Source organism: Lissotriton vulgaris, chromosome 4_1, assembly GCF_964263255.1.
Source record: "Lissotriton vulgaris chromosome 4_1, aLisVul1.2, whole genome shotgun sequence".
NCBI classification, from domain to species: domain Eukaryota; kingdom Metazoa; phylum Chordata; class Amphibia; order Caudata; family Salamandridae; genus Lissotriton; species Lissotriton vulgaris.
This window is the reverse complement of record NC_141691.1, coordinates 1302509150-1302535249: the sequence shown is the minus strand read 5'-3', so window position 1 is coordinate 1302535249 and position 26100 is coordinate 1302509150. Positions and strand designations below refer to the sequence as shown.

General features: G+C 37.5%; 9 non-coding genes across 9 annotated transcripts; all 9 read left to right on the top strand.

Annotated features, from left to right (window-relative positions):
- The first annotated feature begins 613 nt into the window (after positions 1–613).
- On the top strand, positions 614–687 carry TRNAI-AAU (transfer RNA isoleucine (anticodon AAU)). The gene has a single exon. It is a non-coding gene; the product is annotated as a tRNA-Ile (tRNA).
- Positions 688–3202: 2515 nt separating this feature from the next.
- TRNAI-AAU (transfer RNA isoleucine (anticodon AAU)) lies at positions 3203–3276 on the top strand. The gene has a single exon. It is a non-coding gene; the product is annotated as a tRNA-Ile (tRNA).
- An 8549-nt stretch (positions 3277–11825) lies between these two features.
- On the top strand, positions 11826–11899 carry TRNAI-AAU (transfer RNA isoleucine (anticodon AAU)). Its single transcript has one exon. It is a non-coding gene; the product is annotated as a tRNA-Ile (tRNA).
- A 1651-nt stretch (positions 11900–13550) lies between these two features.
- On the top strand, positions 13551–13624 carry TRNAI-AAU (transfer RNA isoleucine (anticodon AAU)). The gene has a single exon. It is a non-coding gene; the product is annotated as a tRNA-Ile (tRNA).
- Positions 13625–17002: 3378 nt separating this feature from the next.
- On the top strand, positions 17003–17076 carry TRNAI-AAU (transfer RNA isoleucine (anticodon AAU)). Its single transcript has one exon. It is a non-coding gene; the product is annotated as a tRNA-Ile (tRNA).
- A 2516-nt stretch (positions 17077–19592) lies between these two features.
- TRNAI-AAU (transfer RNA isoleucine (anticodon AAU)) lies at positions 19593–19666 on the top strand. Its single transcript has one exon. It is a non-coding gene; the product is annotated as a tRNA-Ile (tRNA).
- Positions 19667–22182: 2516 nt separating this feature from the next.
- Positions 22183–22256, top strand: TRNAI-AAU (transfer RNA isoleucine (anticodon AAU)). The gene has a single exon. It is a non-coding gene; the product is annotated as a tRNA-Ile (tRNA).
- Positions 22257–23908: 1652 nt separating this feature from the next.
- Positions 23909–23982, top strand: TRNAI-AAU (transfer RNA isoleucine (anticodon AAU)). The gene has a single exon. It is a non-coding gene; the product is annotated as a tRNA-Ile (tRNA).
- Positions 23983–25634: 1652 nt separating this feature from the next.
- On the top strand, positions 25635–25708 carry TRNAI-AAU (transfer RNA isoleucine (anticodon AAU)). Its single transcript has one exon. It is a non-coding gene; the product is annotated as a tRNA-Ile (tRNA).
- Positions 25709–26100: the final 392 nt, after the last annotated feature.

Genomic DNA, 26100 nt, shown 5'->3' with positions numbered 1-26100 from the left:
GTAACTAAATCTCTTATTTATTGCAATTTATTGAGGTCATTTTTGTTTTGTCTTGTTGATGAAATATAAAGATAGTATGAATGTAAACAGCTGAATATAAGCTTTCCAACTATCCCGGGTTAACAATCAGTAGCACTTCATCATCTGCTATTTCTTCAATAGTATGCTATATATTTAGTGAGCCTATTCGTTTAGTCTTTAGAGCATAAAGTTAAAAATGCCAAGGACATACTTTCAATCAGTCTCCAAGCCAATAAGTGATGCTCCTTTAATGTTGAAAATAGATGTATTTTCTTCTGTATAATGTGTATGTCTATATTTTTTTTGAGGGGAAGCTGATAGAATGATTAGATGAATCAATTGCATATAGGTGATGAATTGTTATTTATTGCTAAAACACATGGAAAAAACATTAATGGTTTTAAGTTCTAACACTAAGTATGAAAATCTCTTTTGTATTGTAATTGTTCTAAAGTCATATTAGTTTCTTCATGTTGATAATTTATATTTATAACTTCATGGTACACCTCCGAAATTAAGCTTTCCAAATCTCCCGGGTTAACTATCATTAGCACTTCTTCATATGCTGGACTTCCAGGAATTTGTGCAAAATGGCCTGTTAGCTCAGATGGTTAGAGCGTGGTGCTAATAACGCCAAGGTCACAGGTTCGATCCCTGTACAGGCCAAGTTTAATTGTTTGAAAAAAGATTAATTTTTCTTGTGCCTCATTTTTGACTGTTTATCACCTTGGATCAAATTCTGCTTGAAGGATTGGATGAATACATGTGATATAATTGTAGAATTAATTACTATTCTGAAAGCTCCTGGAATATCTATTAATGGTTCTAAATTCTAACGCCAAGTAACTAAATCTCTTATTTATTGCAATTTATTGAGGTAATTTTTGTTTTGTCTTGTTGATGAAATATAAAGATAGTATGAATGTAAACAGCTGAATATAAGCTTTCCAACTATCCTGGGTTAACAATCAGTAGCACTTCATCATCTGCTATTTCTTCAATAGTATGCTATATATTTAGTGAGCCTATTAGTTTAGTCTTTAGAGCATAAAGTTAAAAATGCCAAGGACATACTTTCAATCAGTCTCCAAGCCGATACTTGATTCTCCTTTAATGTTGAAAATAGATGTATTTTCTTCTGTATCATGTGTATCTCTATATTTCCTTTGAGGGGAAGCTGATAGAATGATTAAATGAGTCAATTGCATATAGGTGATGAATTGTTATTTATTGCTAAAACACATGGAAAAAACATTATTGGTTCTAAGTTCTAACACTAAGTATGAAAATCTCTTTTGTATTGTAATTTTTTTAAAGTCATATAAGTTTCTTCATGTTGATATTATATATTTATAACTTCATGGTAAACCTCTGAAGTTAAGCTTTCCAAATCTCCCGGGTTAACTATCATTAGCACTTCTTCATATGCTGGACTTCCAGTAATTTGTGCAAAATGGCCTGTTAGCTCAGATGGTTAGAGCGTGGTGCTAATAACGCCAAGGTCACAGGTTCGATCCCTGTACAGGCAAAGTTTAATTGTTTGTAAAAAGATAAATGTTTATTGTGTCTCATTTTTGACTGTTTATCACCTTGGATCAAATGCTGCTTGAAGGATTGGATGAATACATTTGATATAGTTGTAGAATTAATTATTATTCTGAAAGCTCCTGAAACATCTATTAATGGTTCTAAGTTCTAACGCCAAGTAACTAAATCTCTTATTTATTGCAATTTATTGAGGTCATTTTTGTTTTGTCTTGTTGATGAAATATAAAGATAGTATGAATGTAAACAGCTGAATATAAGCTTTCCAACTATTCCGGGTTAACAATCGGTAGCACTTCATCATCTGCTATTTCTTCAATAGTATGCTATGTATTTATTGAGCCTATTAGTTTAGTCTGTAGAGCATAAAGTTAAAAATGCCAAGGACATACTTTCAATCAGTCTCCAAGCCAATACTTGATGCTCCTTTAATGTTGAAAATAGATGTATTTTCTTCTGTATAATGTGTATGTCTATATTTCCTTTGAGGGGAAGCTGATAGAATGTTTAGATAAATCAATTGCATATAGGTGATGAATTGTTATTTATTGCTAAAACACATGGAAAAAACATTAATGGTTCTAAGTTCTAACACTAAGTATGAAAATCTCTTTTGTATTGTAATTTTTCTAAAGTCATATTAGTTTCTTCATGTTGATAATTTATATTTATAACTTCATGGTACGCCTCTGAAATTAAGCTTTCCAAATCTCCCGGGTAAACTATCATTAGCACTTCTTCATATGCTGGACTTCCAGGAATTTGTGCAATATGGCCTGTTAGCTCAGATGGTTAGAGCGTGGTGCTAATAACGCCAAGGTCACAGGTCCGATCCCTGTACAGGCCAAGTTTAATTGTTTGTAAAAAGATACATTTTTCTTGTGTCTCATTTTTGACTGTTTATCACCTTGGATCAAAAGCTACTTGAAGGATTGGATGAATACATTTGATATAGTTGTAGAATTAATTATCATTCTGAAAGCTCCTGGAATATCTATTAATGGTTCTAAGTTCTAACGCCAAGTAACTAAATCTCTTATTTATTGCAATTTATTGAGGTCATTTTTGTTTTGTCTTGTTGATGAAATATAAAGATAGTATGAATGTAAACAGCTGAATATAAGCTTTCCAACTATCCCGGGTTAACAATCAGTAGCACTTCATCATCTGCTATTTCTTCAATAGTATGCTATATATTTAGTGAGCCTATTAGTTTAGTCTTTAGAGCATAAAGTTAAAAATGCCAAGGACATACTTTCAATCAGTCTCCAAGCCAATAAGTGATGCTCCTTTAATGTTGAAAATAGATGTATTTTCTTCTGTATAATGTGTATGTCTATATTTCCTTTGAGGGGAAGCTGATAGAATGATTAGATAAATCAATTGCATATAGGTGATGAATTGTTATTTATTGCTAAAACACATGGAAAAAACATTAATGGTTCTAAGTTCTAACACTAAGTATGAAAATCTCTTTTGTATTGTAATTTTTCTAAAGTCATATTAGTTTCTTCATGTTGATAATTTATATTTATAACTTCATGGTACACCTCCGAAATTAAGCTTTCCAAATCTCCCGGGTTAACTATCATTAGCACTTCTTCATATGCTGGACTTCCAGGAATTTGTGCAAAATGGCCTGTTAGCTCAGATGGTTAGAGCGTGGTGCTAATAACGCCAAGGTCACAGGTTCGATCCCTGTACAGGCCAAGTTTAATTGTTTGAAAAAAGATTAATTTTTCTTGTGTCTCATTTTTGACTGTTTATCACCTTGGATCAAACGCTGCTTGAAGGATTGGATGAATGCATTTGATATAGTTGTAGAATTAATTATTATTCTGAAAGCTCCTGGAATATCTATTAATGGTTCTAAGTTCTAACGCCAAGTAACTAAATCTCTTATTTATTGCAATTTATTGAGGTCATTTTTGTTTTGTCTTGTTGATGAAATATGGAAAGGGGCGACCACTCGGTCCCCCCGAACGTATGGCGGAGTGCCTCGATCCCCCCGGGAAGCCATTTTTGGGCGGGAGGCGCGTCTCGGCTGGTATGCCCGAAGCGGCGTAGCCGGGGCGCGCTTTTTCCCGCCCTAGAGTGGGCTGGCCTAGACACCGACGCAGCCAGCCACGCCCTCGGGGCGGGCAGGGGCGGGTTTTCGCCCGCCCTGAAGACGGATAAAAAGAGACGCAAGACCAGAAGACGTCCTCTTGTTCTTGTGCTCCGAAGCTGCACCTCCTCGCTACACGTGAGCTCGGGACGGAACGAAGAGCCAATTTTGAGCGTTTTGATCCTTTTCTTTGTCTTTCAGATACTTCCTCGGAGATATGCCCAAGAAAGGCGCAAAGAGAATGACGACCGACCAGATGGTGCGGGCCCTTTGCAAAGAGGTGTCCGACATAAAGAAACGGTTGGCGGAGCGAGACGGGGAGGAGGGTTCGGGCCCTGCGCCGGCTGGAGGGAGACCTAAGAGGCCGAGAAGGGTTCCAGCCGGTGGAGACGTCCCGGTTCCCTCTGCCCCGCTCGAGGCACCGACCCCAGTACCGATGGAGGGGGAACCAATCCCCGTTGTCGTCACCCCGACTTCCAAGGAAGACATGCCCCCCGAGCTGGCAGCACAGCTAGCAGCATGGTTGGGGGATAGTAGTGATGGCGCCACGGCTGCCGAGGCACAGGCGCTGATAAAAGGGCTTCGTGAGAAGAGAGATGCAGCTAAAGTGACTACGCCGTTGGCGGGAATAGACAAGCCGCAAGCGGCAGATGCTGCGTCCGGTTCAGGTAAGCGGCCATTGCCGATTGCAAGGGACGAGTCAGCACCCTCTCGTAGAGAGAGATTGGGACAACATGTGCCTTTAGCTATAAAGGAAAAGATCTGGGCGGGGGAGTACGTGAATATTTTCTCCTTGCTTGTTGATCATTATGAGGTGGAGCATGTTAAAAGTCAGAAGGACCTAATGCATCCGAGTGTTTGGCGCGCAAAAATGGCCGCCTTTAAGGTAAATGAGAATATTGGCAACTGGGGCAATGCGTGGGGTATTTTTACATCAATTTTGGGGGAACGTAGGCCCGAGTTGCTTCCAGAGTTTCCCATTTATCAATCACGGATAATGGGTTACTCGACAGCATATCAAGGTAACCATTGGTTTTGTTATGACAATCTGTTCAGGAAAGAAAAGGAGCATAACAAGAGTTTGACTTGGGATTGTTACGATTCTGTAACATGGGATAAAATGAAAGAATCGGGGATGTTAAGAATGCCATTGGTTGGGAGCACTGTTGTTGAGCCCGCCAAAATGGGGGGACGCCCTTTCGACCAAGTACGAGCACCGACGATCAGTCGAGGCCCGCAGGCAATACAGGAAGAAAGGGTTTCTGTTTTAACTTCAACAAAGGGAAATGTACCAGGCCTCCGGGATTGTGTAAATTCAAACATGAGTGTAGTACGTGTGGGTCGTCCCATCCTGAGTCATCGTGCAGAGCCAGAACGGGTGAGAATGGGGGTAAGGGAGGCGCCAAACAGGTCTAATCTAGTCCGAGGGGCGCCTTTACCAACCCCGATTGATACCTTGGCAATGATTCCCTGGCTCAGCGAACACCCGGATCGTACTTCTGCCGGGGTGCTGCGGAACGGTTTTACACATGGTTTCCGCATCCCGGTGGGGGACTTTCAGGGTGTACGGATGTGCAAAAATCAGCTTTCCGTTTTACAACATACAACTGTAGTGCAAGAGAAAATTCAGAAAGAGGTTAGCCGGGGACGGGTCGCGGGCCCGTTTAGTGTACCCCCGGTGCCGGATTTTGTTTGTTCTCCGTTAGGGGTGGTCCCCAAGAAGGACCCAGGTGAGTTTCGCTTGATCCATAATCTGTCTGCTCCGCATGGTCTTTCGGTGAACGAAGCAATCGATCCAGAAGTTTGTTCGGTGCGATACGCATCGTTTGATGAGGCAGTAGCCATCTTGAATCGCCTGGGGCCCGGGACGTTGATGGCGAAGTCAGATATCGAGTCAGCGTTCCGGTTGCTCCCGGTACACCCAGACGATCAACGTCTTCTGGGATTCGGGTTCCAGGGGTCATTTTACATGGATAGGTGTATGCCAATGGGATGCTCTATATCATGTGCTTATTTTGAGCAATTCAGTACTTTCCTGCAATGGGTATTCACTAAGAAAACGGGTTTCCGAAATGTAATGCATTACCTTGACGATTTTTTGTTCCTTGGCCCCGCCGGAAATCCCGAATGTGCCCAGGCCTTAGCTGAATTCTGTGTGTTGATGGGTCATTTTGGCGTGCCATTGGCACCAGGTAAAACTATGGGTCCCACGACTTGCCTCGAGTTTTTGGGGATCGAGTTGGACTCAAGGGAGGGGTGTTTCCGTTTACCAGCTAGCAAAGTGTTGAAATTTAGGGCAGCCCTCCAAGTATGTTTAAATGCATCTAAGGTTACACTGCATCAGTTGCAACAATTAGTTGGAAAGTTGAATTTTGCCTTGAGGGTGATCCCAATGGCTCGCCCCTTTTCCCGCTCAATTGCCCAGGCGATGGTTGGCCTAAAAGATGGTCATCATCGCACGAGGTTATCGGCCGAGGTCCGCCAGGACATGCGGATTTGGTTAGCATTTTTTGGCGGACTTCAATGGCCGAGTCGTCTGGAACAAGCCAGCAGTGTCCTCCGAAGAGCTTGGGCTATGGACAGATTCAGCAGGAAGCATAGGCTTTGGCGCCATCTTCGGCACAAAATGGTCTGCACAAAAATGGCCCCTATGGTGGCACGAGAAAGGGCTGACGAGTAATATTGCTTTCCTTGAACTATTTCCCATTCTGGTGGCCCTGAGAACCTGGCCTGAAGGGTTCAGAGATCATTCTGTCGTGTTCTGGTCCGACAATATGACCGTGGTAGAATGCATCAATAGTCAGGCAGCCCGTTGTAAATTGATTTTGAGGCTGCTTAAGGAAATTGTCTTACTGTGTATGCAACTGAACGTGATATTCAGAGCAAAACATGTCCCAGGGGTGATGAATCAGGCTGCTGATGCACTGTCTCGTTTTCACATGCAGGCTTTCTCGGGTTTCCTTCCTTCAGCGGACCCAGAGCCGGCACCCTTCCCCGAAGCTCTCTTGTCTCTCGGTGCCCCGAACTTCGTCACCTCGTGGGAGAGAGTCTAGCACCCAGGACAAGGAAGGCATATGAAGGGGCGTTTCGGGCCTATTTAGCCTTTTTGGGGGCAGAGAGAGGGGGTCTTTGGGGTCAGGAAGAGTGGGTAGTACTTTTCCTGATGTCCTTACGTAGGGCTGGGAAATCGGTGGCTACGGCCCAAAGGCATCGTGCCGCCATTTCCTTTGTTGCCAGGGCCCATGGCATCCAGGACCCGACAGCGTCTTTTACAGTACAAAAGGCGCCGCGTGGTTGGCAACGCCTAGAGGGTCGCAGAGTAGACGTAAGACGACCGATAGGTCTAGACAGGTTGTCCCAGTTACTGGCCACACTCCCTAGCACATGCTCGTCCCCTTTCGAGACCTGTTTGTTCCGGACTGCATTTACGCTAGCATTTCACGGGGCTATGAGAGTTAGTGAGCTGGTTGCAAGGAACAAACAGGATGTGGCGGGGGGCTTGTGCAGGGAACATGTTCAGATCAGGGGCGATGCGATGGTTGTCTCCTTTCTCAGGTCCAAGACCGACCAAGATGGGAAGGGGGACTGCACGATCATTCGCAGGATCCCCGGGTCATCCATGTGTCCGGTACAGTGCTTAGAAGATTACCTAGCACGAAGGGTGGCATCATGGGGGGGGACATTGTTGAGGCATGCAGACGCCACCCCGCTGACGAGGTTTCAGTTTCAGCGGGTGCTTGCAATGGCCATTGCCGCAGCGGGCTTGGACCCGGGCGAATTTGGGACCCATTCCTTTCGAATAGGGGCTGCCACTGAAGCTACAGCCAGGGGTCTTAATATAGAACAAGTAAAACGTGTGGGGCGCTGGTCCTCCAATTGTTATAAGAGGTATGTGCGATTGCACATGTTGTGAAGCTGTAATCATGTACTCACGCTTCTTGTCTTTTGTTTGTTTTCAGTTGCGCAAGCCTACGCGGCAGGGCGGACTGTGCAGTCGACCCAACACCAGGCCAGCGGTCGCACATCACCGGCTGAGAGAAAGGAGGTGTGGGTCGTAGGCCACTCATACGTGAGACGGGCCGCAGACGTATTCAAAGCAGGTGACATGATTCACGTACCTGGGGAATACGGGTACAGAGTGTCCTTTTACGGAAGAGGCGGTCTCTGTATTGACCAGTTTCAAGCATTCTTTGAGGGTTTGTTAGAGCGGATGAGGTCACCGCCGTCCATAGTCATAGTGCATCTAGGGGGCAATGATTTGGCCACCACCGGTAGACGACTTCTCCTGGAGGCTATGCTTTCCACGGTAAGTTGGTTAGCAAGGAGAGTTCCGGGGTGTACAATTGCGTGGTCTCATATGATCCCACGAAAAGTGTGGCGGGGGGCTATCTCGATCCCTGCGTTGAATCATTCCGTTAAAAAATTGAATAACAAAGTGAGTAGGTTGTTCCGTTCCAAGACATTGCATTCGATCTCGCATAGTTGTATTAATGACGACAGTATGTATTTGGGGGATGGTGTGCATTTGTCGAGGGTTGGGAATGAGTTACTCATAGGAGACTTCTTAGCTTGGTTAAAATCGTTAAATCATGACCTCTAGGTAGGAGTTTTTTGTGGGGGGTCCGGATAGCCGGTCAACTATCCGGACCTGTGGCGGTAAGGTCATGATCGGTGAGCACTAATTGGTAGATCCCTATGAGTGGGCGTCACCCAACACGGATGGGAGCGCTCGGGAGAGGTGGCCATTGGCCCCTCAATGGGGAGGCGGTCCCGTCTAAGGGCGGGTCGCCGGAAGTAAAGGAAAGGCGGTCAAGGCCCCTTCCTTTGTAGGAGGGGTTACAGCCCCCTCCTGGGGAATTTCCCGGGGCCAGTGTCATCTGCGACGGCAGATGCGGTAAGTTGTGTGGGGTGGGGAGAGGTCAACGATACCTTCTAGATACCACACACAAGTGTTCGAACGACCTTTAAATGGCGTTGAGTCTTAAGTGCCCCCGTCAAGTCAAGGGAAATTGTTAGTAGTTGCACTTGAGGTAAGCCTCTGTGCTGTCGCCCCTCCCAAGTGGGAGGGGTAAGTCTGGTTAGGGATCTTGACACCGGTTATGACCTTGCCGTTGGCCCTTAAACGTTAGGATGTACAATTTCAGTGTTCTTAGAGAATGTTTTTTGTAGGATGCTAGTTCGGCTAGGAGAACCTCTGTATTAGAGATTATGTTAAGGTTAGCCAAACATCGTAATGTGATAATGAAATTGTACATAACATGAAAACGTTTAATGTTTTAATTTTTTGTTTTAATAAATACGGCCGGGATGGTCACTCCATCCCACATCCAAAAACTTTAAGAACTGTTTCCGGTTTCCCTCCTTTTGGGGATTGTGTTGAGAGGGGGTGGCGGGTATCTCAGCCATATGGAAAGGGGCGACCACTCGGTCCCCCCGAACGTATGGCGGAGTGACTCGATCCCCCCGGGAAGCCATTTTTGGGCGGGAGGCGCGTCTCGGCTGGTATGCCCGAAGCGGCGTAGCCGGGGCGCGCTTTTTCCCGCCCTAGAGTGGGCTGGCCTAGACACCGACGCAGCCAGCCACGCCCTCGGGGCGGGCAGGGGCGGGTTTTCGCCCGCCCTGAAGACGGATAAAAAGAGACGCAAGACCAGAAGACGTCCTCTTGTTCTTGTGCTCCGAAGCTGCACCTCCTCGCTACACGTGAGCTCGGGACGGAACGAAGAGCCAATTTTGACCCACCCACCAGCCCCTGAGGACAGCAAGTTGTTGTGCAATAAAGTGAATTTATAAGTTTGTTTTTTCCATTTCGTCTACAGGCTGTGACAGTATCAGTTTGTTGTTAATCTTAATAAAGTATGGTGAATATCGTCTAGGTTGTTACGATTAAAATGATTTGATGTAGTGTTGCAATTTTAGCATGTTCTTTCGGTCGTAGCGACCAATGTTTTCATAGGTTTGAGTAAGAATTGTCGTATTTATTTTTGGTAGGCGGTAAGGTCATGATCGGTGAGCACTAATTGGTAGATCCCTATGAGTGGGCGTCACCCAACACGGATGGGAGCGCTCGGGAGAGGTGGCCATTGGCCCCTCAATGGGGAGGCGGTCCCGTCTAAGGGCGGGTCGCCGGAAGTAAAGGAAAGGCGGTCAAGGCCCCTTCCTTTGTAGGAGGGGTTACAGCCCCCTCCTGGGGAATTTCCCGGGGCCAGTGTCATCTGCGACGGCAGATGCGGTAAGTTGTGTGGGGTGGGGAGAGGTCAACGATACCTTCTAGATACCATACACAAGTGTTCGAACGACCTTTAAATGGCGTCGAGTCTTAAGTGCCCCCGTCAAGTCAAGGGAAATTGTTAGTAGTTGCACTTGAGGTAAGCCTCTGTGCTGTCGCCCCTCCCAAGTGGGAGGGGTAAGTCTGGTTAGGGATCTTGACACCGGTTATGACCTTGCCGTTGGCCCTTAACCGTTAGGATGTACAATTTCAGTGTTCTTAGAGAATGTTTTTTGTAGGATGCTAGTTCGGCTAGGAGAACCTCTGTATTAGAGATTATGTTAAGGTTAGCCAAACATCGTAATGTGATAATGAAATTGTACATAACATGAAAACGTTTAATGTTTTAATTTTTTGTTTTAATAAATACGGCCGGGATGGTCACTCCATCCCACATCCAAAAACTTTAAGAACTGTTTCCGGTTTCCCTCCTTTTGGGGATTGTGTTGAGAGGGGGTGGCGGGTATCTCAGCCATATAAAGATAGTATGAATGTAAACAGCTGAATATAAGCTTTCCAACTATCCCGGGTTAACAATCGGTAGCACTTTATCATCTGCTATTTCTTCAATAGTATGCTATGTATTTATTGAGCCTATTAGTTTAGTCTGTAGAGCATAAAGTTAAAAATGCCAAGGACATACTTTCAATCAGTCTCCAAGCCAATACTTGATGCTCCTTTAATGTTGAAAATAGATGTATTTTCTTCTGTATAATGTGTATGTCTATATTTCCTTTGAGGGGAAGCTGATAGAATGTTTAGATGAATCAATTGCATATAGGTGATGAATTGTTATTTATTGCTAAAACACATGGAAAAAACATTAATGGTTCTAAGTTCTAACACTAAGTATGAAAATCTCTTTTGTATTGTAATTTTTCTAAAGTCATATTAGTTTCTTCATGTTGATAATTTATATTTATTACTTCATGGTACACCTCTGAAATGAAGCTTTCCAAATCTCCCGGGTTAACTATCATTAGCACTTCTTCATATGCTGGACTTCCAGGAGTTTGTGCAAAATGGCCTGTTAGCTCAGATGGTTAGAGCGTGGTGCTAATAACGCCAAGGTCACAGGTCCGATCCCTGTACAGGCCAAGTTTAATTGTTTGTAAAAAGATACATTTTTCTTGTGTCTCATTTTTGAATGTTTATCACCTTGGATCAAAAGCTACTTGAAGGATTGGATGAATACATTTGATATAGTTGTAGAATTAATTATCATTCTGAAAGCTCCTGGAATATCTATAATTGGTTCTAAGTTCTAACACCAAGTAACTAAATCTCCTATTTATTGCAATTTATTGAGGTCATTTTTGTTTTGTCTTGTTGATGAAATATAAAGATAGTATGAATGTAAACAGCTGAATATAAGCTTTCCAACTATCCCGGGTTAACAATCAGTAGCACTTCATCATCTGCTATTTCTTCAATAGTATGCTATATATTTAGTGAGCCTATTAGTTAAGTCTTTAGAGCATAAAGTTAAAAATGCCAAGGACATACTTTCAATCAGTCTCCAAGCCAATAAGTGATGCTCCTTTAATGTTGAAAATAGATGTATTTTCTTCTGTATAATGTGTATGTCTATATTTCCTTTGAGGGGAAGCTGATAGAATGATTAGATGAATCAATTGCATATAGGTGATGAATTGTTATTTATTGCTAAAACACATGGAAAAAACATTAATGGTTCTAAGTTCTAACACTAAGTATGAAAATCTCTTTTGTATTGTAATTTTTCTAAAGTCATATTAGTTTCTTCATGTTGATAATTTATATTTATAACTTCATGGTACACCTCCGAAATTAAGCTTTCCAAATCTCCCGGGTTAACTATCATTAGCACTTCTTCATATGCTGGACTTCCAGGAATTTGTGCAAAATGGCCTGTTAGCTCAGATGGTTAGAGCGTGGTGCTAATAACGCCAAGGTCACAGGTTCGATCCCTGTACAGGCCAAGTTTAATTGTTTGAAAAAAGATTAATTTTTCTTGTGTCTCATTTTTGACTGTTTATCACCTTGGATCAAACGCTGCTTGAAGGATTGGATGAATGCATTTGATATAGTTGTAGAATTAAGTATTATTCTGAAAGCTCCTGGAATATCTATTAATGGTTCTAAGTTCTAACGCCAAGTAACTAAATCTCTTATTTATTGCAATTTATTGAGGTCATTTTTGTTTTGTCTTGTTGATGAAATATAAAGATAGTATGAATGTAAACAGCTGAATATAAGCTTTCCAACTATCCCGGGTTAACAATCGGTAGCACTTCATCATCTGCTATTTCTTCAATAGTATGCTATATATTTAGTGAGCCTATTAGTTTAGTCTTTAGAGCATAAAGTTAACAATGCCAAGAACATACTTTCAATCAGTCTCTAAGCCAATACTTGATGCTCCTTTAATGTTGAAAATAGATGTATTTTCTTCAGTATCATTTGTATGTCTATATTTCCTTCGAGGGGAAGCTGACACAAAGATTAGACGAATCAATTGCATATAGGTGATGAATTGTTATTTATTGCTAAAACACATGGAAAAAACATTAATGGCTCTAAGTTCTAACACTAAGTATGAAAATCTCTTTTGTATTGTAATTTTTCTAAAGTCATATTAGTTTCTTCATGTTGATAATTTATATTTATAACTTCATGGTACACCTCTGAAATGAAGCTTTCCAAATCTCCCGGGTTAACTATCATTAGCACTTCTTCATATGCTGGACTTCCAGGAATTTGTGCAAAATGGCCTGTTAGCTCAGATGGTTAGAGCGTGGTGCTAATAACGCCAAGGTCACAGGTCCGATCCCTTACAGGCCAAGTTTAATTGTTTGTAAAAAGATACATTTTTCTTGTGTCTCATTTTTGACTATTTATCACCTTGGATCAAAAGCTACTTGAAGGATTGGATGAATACATTTGATATAGTTGTAGAATTAATTATCATTCTGAAAGCTCCTGGAATATCTATAATTGGTTCTAAGTTCTAACGCCAAGTAACTAAATCTCTTATTTATTGCAATTTATTGAGGTCATTTTTGTTTTGTCTTGTTGATGAAATATAAAGATAGTATGAATGTAAACAGCTGAATATAAGCTTTCCAACTATCCCGGGTTAACAATCAGTAGCACTTCATCATCTGCTATTTCTTCAATAGTATGCTATATATTTAGTGAGCCTATTAGTTTAGTCTTTAGAGCATAAAGTTAAAAATGCCAAGGACATACTTTCATCCAGTCTCCAAGCCAATAAGTGATGCTCCTTTAATGTTGAAAATAGATGTATTTTCTTCTTTATATTCTGTATGTCTATATTTCCTTTGAGGGGAAGCTGATAGAATGATTAGATGAATCAATTGCATATAGGTGATGAATTGTTATTTATTGCTAAAACACATGGAAAAAACATTAATGGTTCTAAGTTCTAACACTGAGTATGAAAATCTCTTTTGTATTGTAATTTTTCTAAAGTCATATTAGTTTCTTCATGTTGATAATTTATATTTATAACTTCATGGTACACCTCCGAAATTAAGCTTTCCAAATCTCCCGGGTTAACTATCATTAGCACTTCTTCATATGCTGGACTTCCAGGAATTTGTGCAAAATGGCCTGTTAGCTCAGATGGTTAGAGCGTGGTGCTAATAACGCCAAGGTCACAGGTTCGATCCCTGTACAGGCCAAGTTTAATTGTTTGAAAAAAGATTAATTTTTCTTGTGTCTCATTTTTGACTGTTTATCACCTTGGATCAAACGCTGCTTGAAGGATTGGATGAATGCATTTGATATAGTTGTAGAATTAATTATTATTCTGAAAGCTCCTGGAATATCTATTAATGGTTCTAAGTTCTAACGCCAAGTAACTAAATCTCTTATTTATTGCAATTTATTGAGGTCATTTTTGTTTTGTCTTGTTGATGAAATATAAAGATAGTATGAATGTAAACAGCTGAATATAAGCTTTCCAACTATCCCGGGTTAACAATCGGTAGCACTTCATCATCTGCTATTTCTTCAATAGTATGCTATATATTTATTGAGCCTATTAGTTTAGTCTTTAGAGCATAAAGTTAACAATGCCAAGAACATACTTTCAATCAGTCTCTAAGCCAATACTTGATGCTCCTTTAATGTTGAAAATAGATGTATTTTCTTCAGTATCATTTGTATGTCTATATTTCCTTCGAGGGGAAGCTGACACAATGATTAGATGAATCAATTGCATATAGGTGATGAATTGTTATTTATTGCTAAAACACATGGAAAAAACATTAATGGCTCTAAGTTCTAACACTAAGTATGAAAATCTCTTTTGTATTGTAATTTTTCTAAAGTCATATTAGTTTCTTCATGTTGATATTATATATTTATAACTTCATGGTAAACCTCCGAAATTAAGCTTTCCAAATCTCCCAGGTTAACTATCATTAGCACTTCTTCATATGCTGGACTTCCAGGAATTTGTGCAGACCGGCCTGTTAGCTCAGATGGTTAGAGCGTGGTGCTAATAACGCCAAGGTCACAGGTTCGATCCCTGTACAGCCCAAGTTTAATTGTTTGAAAAAAGATTAATTTTTCTTGTGTCTCATTTTTGACTGTTTATCACCTTGGATCAAACGATGCTTGAAGGATTGGATGAATACATTTGATATAGTTGTAGAATTAATTATTATTCTGAAAGCTCCTGGAATATCTATTAATGGTTCTAAGGTCTAACACCAAGTAACTAAATCTCTTATTTATTGCAATTTATTGAGGTCATTTTTGTTTTGTCTTGTTGATGAAATATAAAAATAGTATGAATGTAAACAGCTGAATATAAGCTTTCCAACTATCCCGGGTTAACAATCAGTAGCACTTCATCATCTGCTATTTCTTCAATAGTATGCTATATATTTATTGAGCCTATTAGTTTAGTCTTTAGAGCATAAAGTTAACAATGCCAAGAACATACTTTCAATCAGTCTCTAAGCCAATACTTGATGCTCCTTTAATGTTGAAAATAGATGTATTTTCTTCAGTATCATTTGTATGTCTATATTTCCTTCGAGGGGAAGCTGACACAATGATTAGATGAATCAATTGCATATAGGTGATGAATTGTTATTTATTGCTAAAACTCATGGAAAAAACATTAATGGCTCTAAGTTCTAACACTAAGTATGAAAATCTCTTTTGTATTGTAATTTTTCTAAAGTCATATTAGTTTCTTCATGTTGATATTATATATTTATAACTTCATGGTAAACCTCTGAAATTAAGCTTTTCAAATCTCCCGGGTTAACTATCATTAGCACTTCTTCATATGCTGGACTTCCAGGAATTTGTGCAGACCGGCCTGTTAACTCAGATGGTTAGAGCGTGGTGCTAATAACGCCAAGGTCACAGGTTCGATCCCTGTACAGGCCAAGTTTAATTGTTTGAAAAAAGATTAATTTTTCTTGTGTCTCATTTTTGACTTTTTATCACCTTGGATCAAACGATGCTTGAAGGATTGGATGAATACATTTGATATAGTTGTAGAATTAATTATTATTCTGAAAGCTCCTGGAATATCTATTAATGGTTCTAAGTTCTAACACCAAGTAACTGAATCTCTTATTTATTGCAATTTATTGAGGTCATTTTTGTTTTGTCTTGTTGATGAAATATAAAAATAGTATGAATGTAAACAGCTGAATATAAGCTTTCCAACTATCCCGGGTTAACAATCAGTAGCACTTCATCATCTGCTATTTCTTCAATAGTATGCTATATATTTAGTGAGCCTATTAGTTTAGTCTTCAGAGCATAAAGTTAAAAATGCCAAGGACATACTTTCAATCCGTCTCCAAGCCAATACTTGATGCTCCTTTAATGTTGAAAATAGATGTATTTTCTTCTGTATCATGTGTATCTCTATATTTCCTTTGAGGGGAAGCTGATAGAATGATTAAATGAATCAATTGCATATAGGTGATGAATTGTTATTTATTGCTAAAACACATGGAAAAAACATTAATGGTTCTAAGTTCTAACACTAAGTATGAAAATCTCTTTTGTATTGTAATTTTTCTAAAGTCATATTAGTTTCTTCATGTTGATAATTTATATTTATAACTTCATGGTACACCTCTGAAATGAAGCTTTCCAAATCTCCCGGGTTAACTATCATTAGCACTTCTTCATATGCTGGACTTCCAGGAATTTGTGCAAAATGGCCTGTTAGCTCAGATGGTTAGAGCGTGGTGCTAATAACGCCAAGTTCACAGGTCCGATCCCTGTACAGGCCAAGTTTAATTGTTTGTAAAAAGATACATTTTTCTTGTGTCTCATTTTTGACTGTTTATCACCTTGGATCAAAAGCTACTTGAAGGATTGGATGAATACATTTGATATAGTTGTAGAATTAATTATCATTCTGAAAGCTCCTGGAATATCTATAATTGGTTCTAAGTTCTAACGCCAAGTAACTAAATCTCTTATTTATTGCAATTTATTGAGGTCATTTTTGTTTTGTCTTGTTGATAAAATATAAAGATAGTATGAATGTAAACAGCTGAATATAAGCTTTCCAACTATCCCGGGTTAACAATCAGTAGCACTTCATCATCTGCTATTTCTTCAATAGTATGCTATATATTTAGTGAGCCTATTCGTTTAGTCTTTAGAGCATAAAGTTAAAAATGCCAAGGACATACTTTCAATCAGTCTCCAAGCCAATAAGTGATGCTCCTTTAATGTTGAAAATAGATGTATTTTCTTCTGTATAATGTGTATGTCTATATTTCCTTTGAGGGGAAGCTGATAGAATGATTAGATGAATCAATTGCATATAGGTGATGAATTGTTATTTATTGCTAAAACACATGGAAAAAACATTAATGGTTCTAAGTTCTAACACTAAGTATGAAAATCTCTTTTGTATTGTAATTGTTCTAAAGTCATATTAGTTTCTTCATGTTGATAATTTATATTTATAACTTCATGGTACACCTCCGAAATTAAGCTTTCCAAATCTCCCGGGTTAACTATCATTAGCACTTCTTCATATGCTGGACTTCCAGGAATTTGTGCAAAATGGCCTGTTAGCTCAGATGGTTAGAGCGTGGTGCTAATAACGCCAAGGTCACAGGTTCGATCCCTGTACAGGCCAAGTTTAATTGTTTGAAAAAAGATTAATTTTTCTTGTGTCTCATTTTTGACTGTTTATCACCTTGGATCAAATTCTGCTTGAAGGATTGGATGAATACATGTGATATAATTGTAGAATTAATTATTATTCTGAAAGCTCCTGGAATATCTATTAATGATTCTAAGTTCTAACGCCAAGTAACTAAATCTCTTATTTATTGCAATTTATTGAGGTCATTTTTGTTTTGTCTTGTTGATGAAATATAAAGATAGTATGAATGTAAACAGCTGAATATAAGCTTTCCAACTATCCCGGGTTAACAATCAGTAGCACTTCATCATCTGCTATTTCTTCAATAGTATGCTATATATTTAGTGAGCCTATTAGTTTAGTCTTTAGAGCATAAAGTTAAAAATGCCAGGGACATACTTTCAATCAGTCTCCAAGCCGATACTTGATTCTCCTTTAATGTTGAAAATAGATGTATTTTCTTCTGTATCATGTGTATCTCTATATTTCCTTTGAGGGGAAGCTGATAGAATGATTAAATGAGTCAATTGCATATAGGTGATGAATTGTTATTTATTGCTAAAACACATGGAAAAAACATTAATGGTTCTAAGTTCTAACACTAAGTATGAAAATCTCTTTTGTATTGTAAATTTTTTTAAAGTCATATAAGTTTCTTCATGTTGATATTATATATTTATAACTTCATGGTAAACCTCTGAAGTTAAGCTTTCCAAATCTCCCGGGTTAACTATCATTAGCACTTCTTCATATGCTGGACTTCCAGTAATTTGTGCAAAATGGCCTGTTAGCTCAGATGGTTAGAGCGTGGTGCTAATGACGCCAAGGTCACAGGTTCGATCCCTGTACAGGCAACGTTTAATTGTTTGTAAAAAGATAAATGTTTCTTGTGTCTCCTTTTTGACTGTTTATCACCTTGGATCAAATGCTACTTGAAGGATTGGATGAATACATTTGATATAGTTGTAGAATTAATTATTATTCTGAAAGCTCCTGAAACATCTATTAATGGTTCTAAGTTCTAACGCCAAGCAACTAAATCTCTTATTTATTGCAATTTATTGAGGTCATTTTTGTTTTGTCTTGTTGATGAAATATAAAGATAGTATGAATGTAAACAGCTGAATATAAGCTTTCCAACTATCCCGGGTTAACAATCGGTAGCACTTCATCATCTGCTATTTCTTCAATAGTATGCTATGTATTTATTGAGCCTATTAGTTTAGTCTGTAGAGCATAAAGTTAAAAATGCCAAGGACATACTTTCAATCAGTCTCCAAGCCAATACTTGATGCTCCTTTAATGTTGAAAATAGATGTATTTTCTTCTGTATAATGTGTATGTCTATATTTCCTTTGAGGGGAAGCTGATAGAATGTTTAGATAAATCAATTGCATATAGGTGATGAATTGTTATTTATTGCTAAAACACATGGAAAAAACATTAATGGTTCTAAGTTCTAACACTAAGTATGAAAATCTCTTTTGTATTGTAATTTTTCTAAAGTCATATTAGTTTCTTCATGTTGATAATTTATATTTATAACTTCATGGTACGCCTCTGAAATTAAGCTTTCCAAATCTCCCGGGTTAACTATCATTAGCACTTCTTCATATGCTGGACTTCCAGGAATTTGTGCAATATGGCCTGTTAGCTCAGATGGTTAGAGCGTGGTGCTAATAACGCCAAGGTCACAGGTCCGATCCCTGTACAGGCCAAGTTTAATTGTTTGTAAAAAGATACATTTTTCTTGTGTCTCATTTTTGACTGTTTATCACCTTGGATCAAAAGCTACTTGAAGGATTGGATGAATACATTTGATATAGTTGTAGAATTAATTTTCATTCTGAAAGCTCCTGGAATATCTATAATTGGTTCTAAGTTCTAACGCCAAGTAACTAAATCTCTTATTTATTGCAATTTATTGAGGTCATTTTTGTTTTGTCTTGTTGATGAAATATAAAGATAGTATGAATGTAAACAGCTGAAAATAAGCTTTCCAACTATCCCGGGTTAACAATCAGTAGCACTTCATCATCTGCTATTTCTTCAATAGTATGCTATATATTTAGTGAGCCTATTAGTTTAGTCTTTAGAGCATAAAGTTAAAAATGCCAAGGACATACTTTCAATCAGTCTCCAAGCCAATAAGTGATGCTCCTTTAATGTTGAAAATAGATGTATTTTCTTCTGTATAATGTGTATGTCTATATTTCCTTTGAGGGGAAGCTGATAGAATGATTAGATAAATCAATTGCATATAGGTGATGAATTGTTATTTATTGCTAAAACACATGGAAAAAACATTAATGGTTCTAAGTTCTAACACTAAGTATGAAAATCTCTTTTGTATTGTAATTTTTCTAAAGTCATATTAGTTTCTTCATGTTGATAATTTATATTTATAACTTCATGGTACACCTCCGAAATTAAGCTTTCCAAATCTCCCGGGTTAACTATCATTAGCACTTCTTCATATGCTGGACTTCCAGGAATTTGTGCAAAATGGCCTGTTAGCTCAGATGGTTAGAGCGTGGTGCTAATAACGCCAAGGTCACAGGTTCGATCCCTGTACAGGCCAAGTTTAATTGTTTGAAAAAAGATTAATTTTTCTTGTGTCTCATTTTTGACTGTTTATCACCTTGGATCAAATTCTGCTTGAAGGATTGGATGAATACATGTGATATAATTGTAGAATTAATTATTATTCTGAAAGCTCCTGGAATATCTATTAATGATTCTAAGTTCTAACGCCAAGTAACTAAATCTCTTATTTATTGCAATTTATTGAGGTCATTTTTGTTTTGTCTTGTTGATGAAATATAAAGATAGTATGAATGTAAACAGCTGAATATAAGCTTTCCAACTATCCCGGGTTAACAATCAGTAGCACTTCATCATCTGCTATTTCTTCAATAGTATGCTATATATTTAGTGAGCCTATTAGTTTAGTCTTTAGAGCATAAAGTTAAAAATGCCAGGGACATACTTTCAATCAGTCTCCAAGCCGATACTTGATTCTCCTTTAATGTTGAAAATAGATGTATTTTCTTCTGTATCATGTGTATCTCTATATTTCCTTTGAGGGGAAGCTGATAGAATGATTAAATGAGTCAATTGCATATAGGTGATGAATTGTTATTTATTGCTAAAACACATGGAAAAAACATTAATGGTTCTAAGTTCTAACACTAAGTATGAAAATCTCTTTTGTATTGTAAATTTTTTTAAAGTCATATAAGTTTCTTCATGTTGATATTATATATTTATAACTTCATGGTAAACCTCTGAAGTTAAGCTTTCCAAATCTCCCGGGTTAACTATCATTAGCACTTCTTCATATGCTGGACTTCCAGTAATTTGTGCAAAATGGCCTGTTAGCTCAGATGGTTAGAGCGTGGTGCTAATGACGCCAAGGTCACAGGTTCGATCCCTGTACAGGCAACGTTTAATTGTTTGTAAAAAGATAAATGTTTCTTGTGTCTCCTTTTTGACTGTTTATCACCTTGGATCAAATGCTACTTGAAGGATTGGATGAATACATTTGATATAGTTGTAGAATTAATTATTATTCTGAAAGCTCCTGAAACATCTATTAATGGTTCTAAGTTCTAACGCCAAGCAACTAAATCTCTTATTTATTGCAATTTATTGAGGTCATTTTTGTTTTGTCTTGTTGATGAAATATAAAGATAGTATGAATGTAAACAGCTGAATATAAGCTTTCCAACTATCCCGGGTTAACAATCGGTAGCACTTCATCATCTGCTATTTCTTCAATAGTATGCTATGTATTTATTGAGCCTATTAGTTTAGTCTGTAGAGCATAAAGTTAAAAATGCCAAGGACATACTTTCAATCAGTCTCCAAGCCAATACTTGATGCTCCTTTAATGTTGAAAATAGATGTATTTTCTTCTGTATAATGTGTATGTCTATATTTCCTTTGAGGGGAAGCTGATAGAATGTTTAGATAAATCAATTGCATATAGGTGATGAATTGTTATTTATTGCTAAAACACATGGAAAAAACATTAATGGTTCTAAGTTCTAACACTAAGTATGAAAATCTCTTTTGTATTGTAATTTTTCTAAAGTCATATTAGTTTCTTCATGTTGATAATTTATATTTATAACTTCATGGTACGCCTCTGAAATTAAGCTTTCCAAATCTCCCGGGTTAACTATCATTAGCACTTCTTCATATGCTGGACTTCCAGGAATTTGTGCAATATGGCCTGTTAGCTCAGATGGTTAGAGCGTGGTGCTAATAACGCCAAGGTCACAGGTCCGATCCCTGTACAGGCCAAGTTTAATTGTTTGTAAAAAGATACATTTTTCTTGTGTCTCATTTTTGACTGTTTATCACCTTGGATCAAAAGCTACTTGAAGGATTGGATGAATACATTTGATATAGTTGTAGAATTAATTTTCATTCTGAAAGCTCCTGGAATATCTATAATTGGTTCTAAGTTCTAACGCCAAGTAACTAAATCTCTTATTTATTGCAATTTATTGAGGTCATTTTTGTTTTGTCTTGTTGATGAAATATAAAGATAGTATGAATGTAAACAGCTGAAAATAAGCTTTCCAACTATCCCGGGTTAACAATCAGTAGCACTTCATCATCTGCTATTTCTTCAATAGTATGCTATATATTTAGTGAGCCTATTAGTTTAGTCTTTAGAGCATAAAGTTAAAAATGCCAAGGACATACTTTCAATCAGTCTCCAAGCCAATAAGTGATGCTCCTTTAATGTTGAAAATAGATGTATTTTCTTCTGTATAATGTGTATGTCTATATTTCCTTTGAGGGGAAGCTGATAGAATGATTAGATAAATCAATTGCATATAGGTGATGAATTGTTATTTATTGCTAAAACACATGGAAAAAACATTAATGGTTCTAAGTTCTAACACTAAGTATGAAAATCTCTTTTGTATTGTAATTTTTCTAAAGTCATATTAGTTTCTTCATGTTGATAATTTATATTTATAACTTCATGGTACACCTCCGAAATTAAGCTTTCCAAATCTCCCGGGTTAACTATCATTAGCACTTCTTCATATGCTGGACTTCCAGGAATTTGTGCAAAATGGCCTGTTAGCTCAGATGGTTAGAGCGTGGTGCTAATAACGCCAAGGTCACAGGTTCGATCCCTGTACAGGCCAAGTTTAATTGTTTGAAAAAAGATTAATTTTTCTTGTGTCTCATTTTTGACTGTTTATCACCTTGGATCAAACGCTGCTTGAAGGATTGGATGAATGCATTTGATATAGTTGTAGAATTAATTATTATTCTGAAAGCTCCTGGAATATCTATTAATGGTTCTAAGTTCTAACGCCAAGTAACTAAATCTCTTATTTATTGCAATTTATTGAGGTCATTTTTGTTTTGTCTTGTTGATGAAATATAAAGATAGTATGAATGTAAACAGCTGAATATAAGCTTTCCAACTATCCCGGGTTAACAATCGGTAGCACTTCATCATCTGCTATTTCTTCAATAGTATGCTATGTATTTATTGAGCCTATTAGTTTAGTCTGTAGAGCATAAAGTTAAAAATGCCAAGGACATACTTTCAATCAGTCTCCAAGCCAATACTTGATGCTCCTTTAATGTTGAAAATAGATGTATTTTCTTCTGTATAATGTGTATGTCTATATTTCCTTTGAGGGGAAGCTGATAGAATGTTTAGATGAATCAATTGCATATAGGTGATGAATTGTTATTTATTGCTAAAACACATGGAAAAAACATTAATGGTTCTAAGTTCTAACACTAAGTATGAAAATCTCTTTTGTATTGTAATCTTTCTAAAGTCATATTAGTTTCTTCATGTTGATAATTTATATTTATTACTTCATGGTACACCTCTGAAATGAAGCTTTCCAAATCTCCCGAGTTAACTATCATTAGCACTTCTTCATATGCTGGACTTCCAGGAATTTGTGCAAAATGGCCTGTTAGCTCACATGGTTAGAGCGTGGTGCTAATAACGCCAAGGTCACAGGTCCGATCCCTGTACAGGCCAAGTTTAATTGTTTGTAAAAAGATACATTTTTCTTGTGTCTCATTTTTGACTGTTTATCACCTTGGATCAAAAGCTACTTGAAGGATTGTATGAATACATTTGATATAGTTGTAGAATTAATTATCATTCTGAAAGCTCCTGGAATATCTATAATTGGTTCTAAGTTCTAACGCCAAGTAACTAAATCTCCTATTTATTGCAATTTATTGAGGTCATTTTTGTTTTGTCTTGTTGATGAAATATAAAGATAGTATGAATGTAAACAGCTGAATATAAGCTTTCCAACTATCCCGGGTTAACAATCAGTAGCACTTCATCATCTGCTATTTCTTCAATAGTATGCTATATATTTAGTGAGCCTATTAGTTAAGTCTTTAGAGCATAAAGTTAAAAATGCCAAGGACATACTTTCAATCAGTCTCCAAGCCAATAAGTGATGCTCCTTTAATGTTGAAAATAGATGTATTTTCTTCTGTATAATGTGTATGTCTATATTTCCTTTGAGGGGAAGCTGATAGAATGATTAGATGAATCAATTGCATATAGGTGATGAATTGTTATTTATTGCTAAAACACATGGAAAAAACATTAATGGTTCTAAGTTCTAACACTAAGTATGAAAATCTCTTTTGTATTGTAATTTTTCTAAAGTCATATTAGTTTCTTCATGTTCATAATTTATATTTATAACTTCATGGTACACCTCCGAAATTAAGCTTTCCAAATCTCCCGGGTTAACTATCATTAGCACTTCTTCATATGCTGGACTTCCAGGAATTTGTGCAAAATGGCCTGTTAGCTCAGATGGTTAGAGCGTGGTGCTAATAACGCCAAGGTCACAGGTTCGATCCCTGTACAGGCCAAGTTTAATTGTTTGAAAAAAGATTAATTTTTCTTGTGTCTCATTTTTGACTGTTTATCACCTTGGATCAAACGCTGCTTGAAGGATTGGATGAATGCATTTGATATAGTTGTAGAATTAATTATTATTCTGAAAGCTCCTGCAATATCTATTAATGGTTCTAAGTTCTAACGCCAAGTAACTAAATCTCTTATTTATTGCAATTTATTGAGGTCATTTTTGTTTTGTCTTGTTGATGAAATATAAAGATAGGATGAATGTAAACAGCTGAATATAAGCTTTCCAACTATCCCGGGTTAACAATCAGTAGCACTTCATCATCTGCTATTTCTTCAATAGTATGCTATATATTTAGTGAGCCTATTAGTTAAGTCTTTAGAGCATAAAGTTAAAAATGCCAAGGACATACTTTCAATCAGTCTCCAAGCCAATAAGTGATGCTCCTTTAATGTTGAAAATAGATGTATTTTCTTCTGTATAATGTGTATGTCTATATTTCCTTTGAGGGGAAGCTGATAGAATGATTAGATGAATCAATTGCATATAGGTGATGAATTGTTATTTATTGCTAAAACACATGGAAAAAACATTAATGGTTCTAAGTTCTAACACTAAGTATGAAAATCTCTTTTGTATTGTAATTTTTCTAAAGTCATATTAGTTTCTTCATGTTCATAATTTATATTTATAACTTCATGGTACACCTCCGAAATTAAGCTTTCCAAATCTCCCGGGTTAACTATCATTAGCACTTCTTCATATGCTGGACTTCCAGGAATTTGTGCAAAATGGCCTGTTAGCTCAGATGGTTAGAGCGTGGTGCTAATAACGCCAAGGTCACAGGTCCGATCCCTGTACAGGCCAAGTTTAATTGTTTGTAAAAAGATACATTTTTCTTGTGTCTCATTTTTGACTGTTTATCACCTTGGATCAAAAGCTACTTGAAGGATTGGATGAATACATTTGATATAGTTGTAGAATTAATTATCATTCTGAAAGCTCCTGGAATATCTATAATTGGTTCTAAGTTCTAACGCCAAGTAACTAAATCTCTTATTTATTGCAATTTATTGAGGTCATTTTTGTTTTGTCTTGTTGATGAAATATAAAGATAGTATGAATGTAAACAGCTGAATATAAGCTTTCCAACTATCCCGGGTTAACAATCAGTAGCACTTCATCATCTGCTATTTCTTCAATAGTATGCTATATATTTAGTGAGCCTATTAGTTTAGTCTTTAGAGCATAACGTTAAAAATGCCAAGGACATACTTTCAATCAGTCTCCAAGCCAATAAGTGATGCTCCTTTAATGTTGAAAATAGATGTATTTTCTTCTGTATAATGTGTATGTCTATATTTCCTTTGAGGGGAAGCTGATAGAATGATTAGATGAATCAATTGCATATAGGTGATGAATTGTTATTTATTGCTAAAACACATGGAAAAAACATTAATGGTTCTAGGTTCTAACACTAAGTATGAAAATCTCTTTTGTATTGTAATTTTTCTAAAGTCATATTAGTTTCTTCATGTTGATAATTTATATTTATAACTTCATGGTACACCTCCTAAATTAAGCTTTCCAAATCTCCCGGGTTAACTATCATTAGCACTTCTTCATATGCTGGACTTCCAGGAATTTGTGCAAAATGGCCTGTTAGCTCAGATGGTTAGAGCGTGGTGCTAATAACGCCAAGGTCACAGGTTCGATCCCTGTACAGGCCAAGTTTAATTGTTTGAAAAAAGATTAATTTTTCTTGTGTCTCATTTTTGACTGTTTATCACCTTGGATCAAATTCTGCTTGAAGGATTGGATGAATACATGTGATATAATTGTAGAATTAATTATTATTCTGAAAGCTCCTGGAATATCTATTAATGGTTCTAAGTTCTAACGCCAAGTAACTAAATCTCTTATTTATTGCAATTTATTGAGGTCATTTTTGTTTTGTCTTGTTGATGAAATATAAAGATAGTATGAATGTAAACAGCTGAATATAAGCTTTCCAACTATCCCGGGTTAACAATCAGTAGCACTTCATCATCTGCTATTTCTTCAATAGTATGCTATATATTTAGTGAGCCTATTAGTTTAGTCTTTAGAGCATAACGTTAAA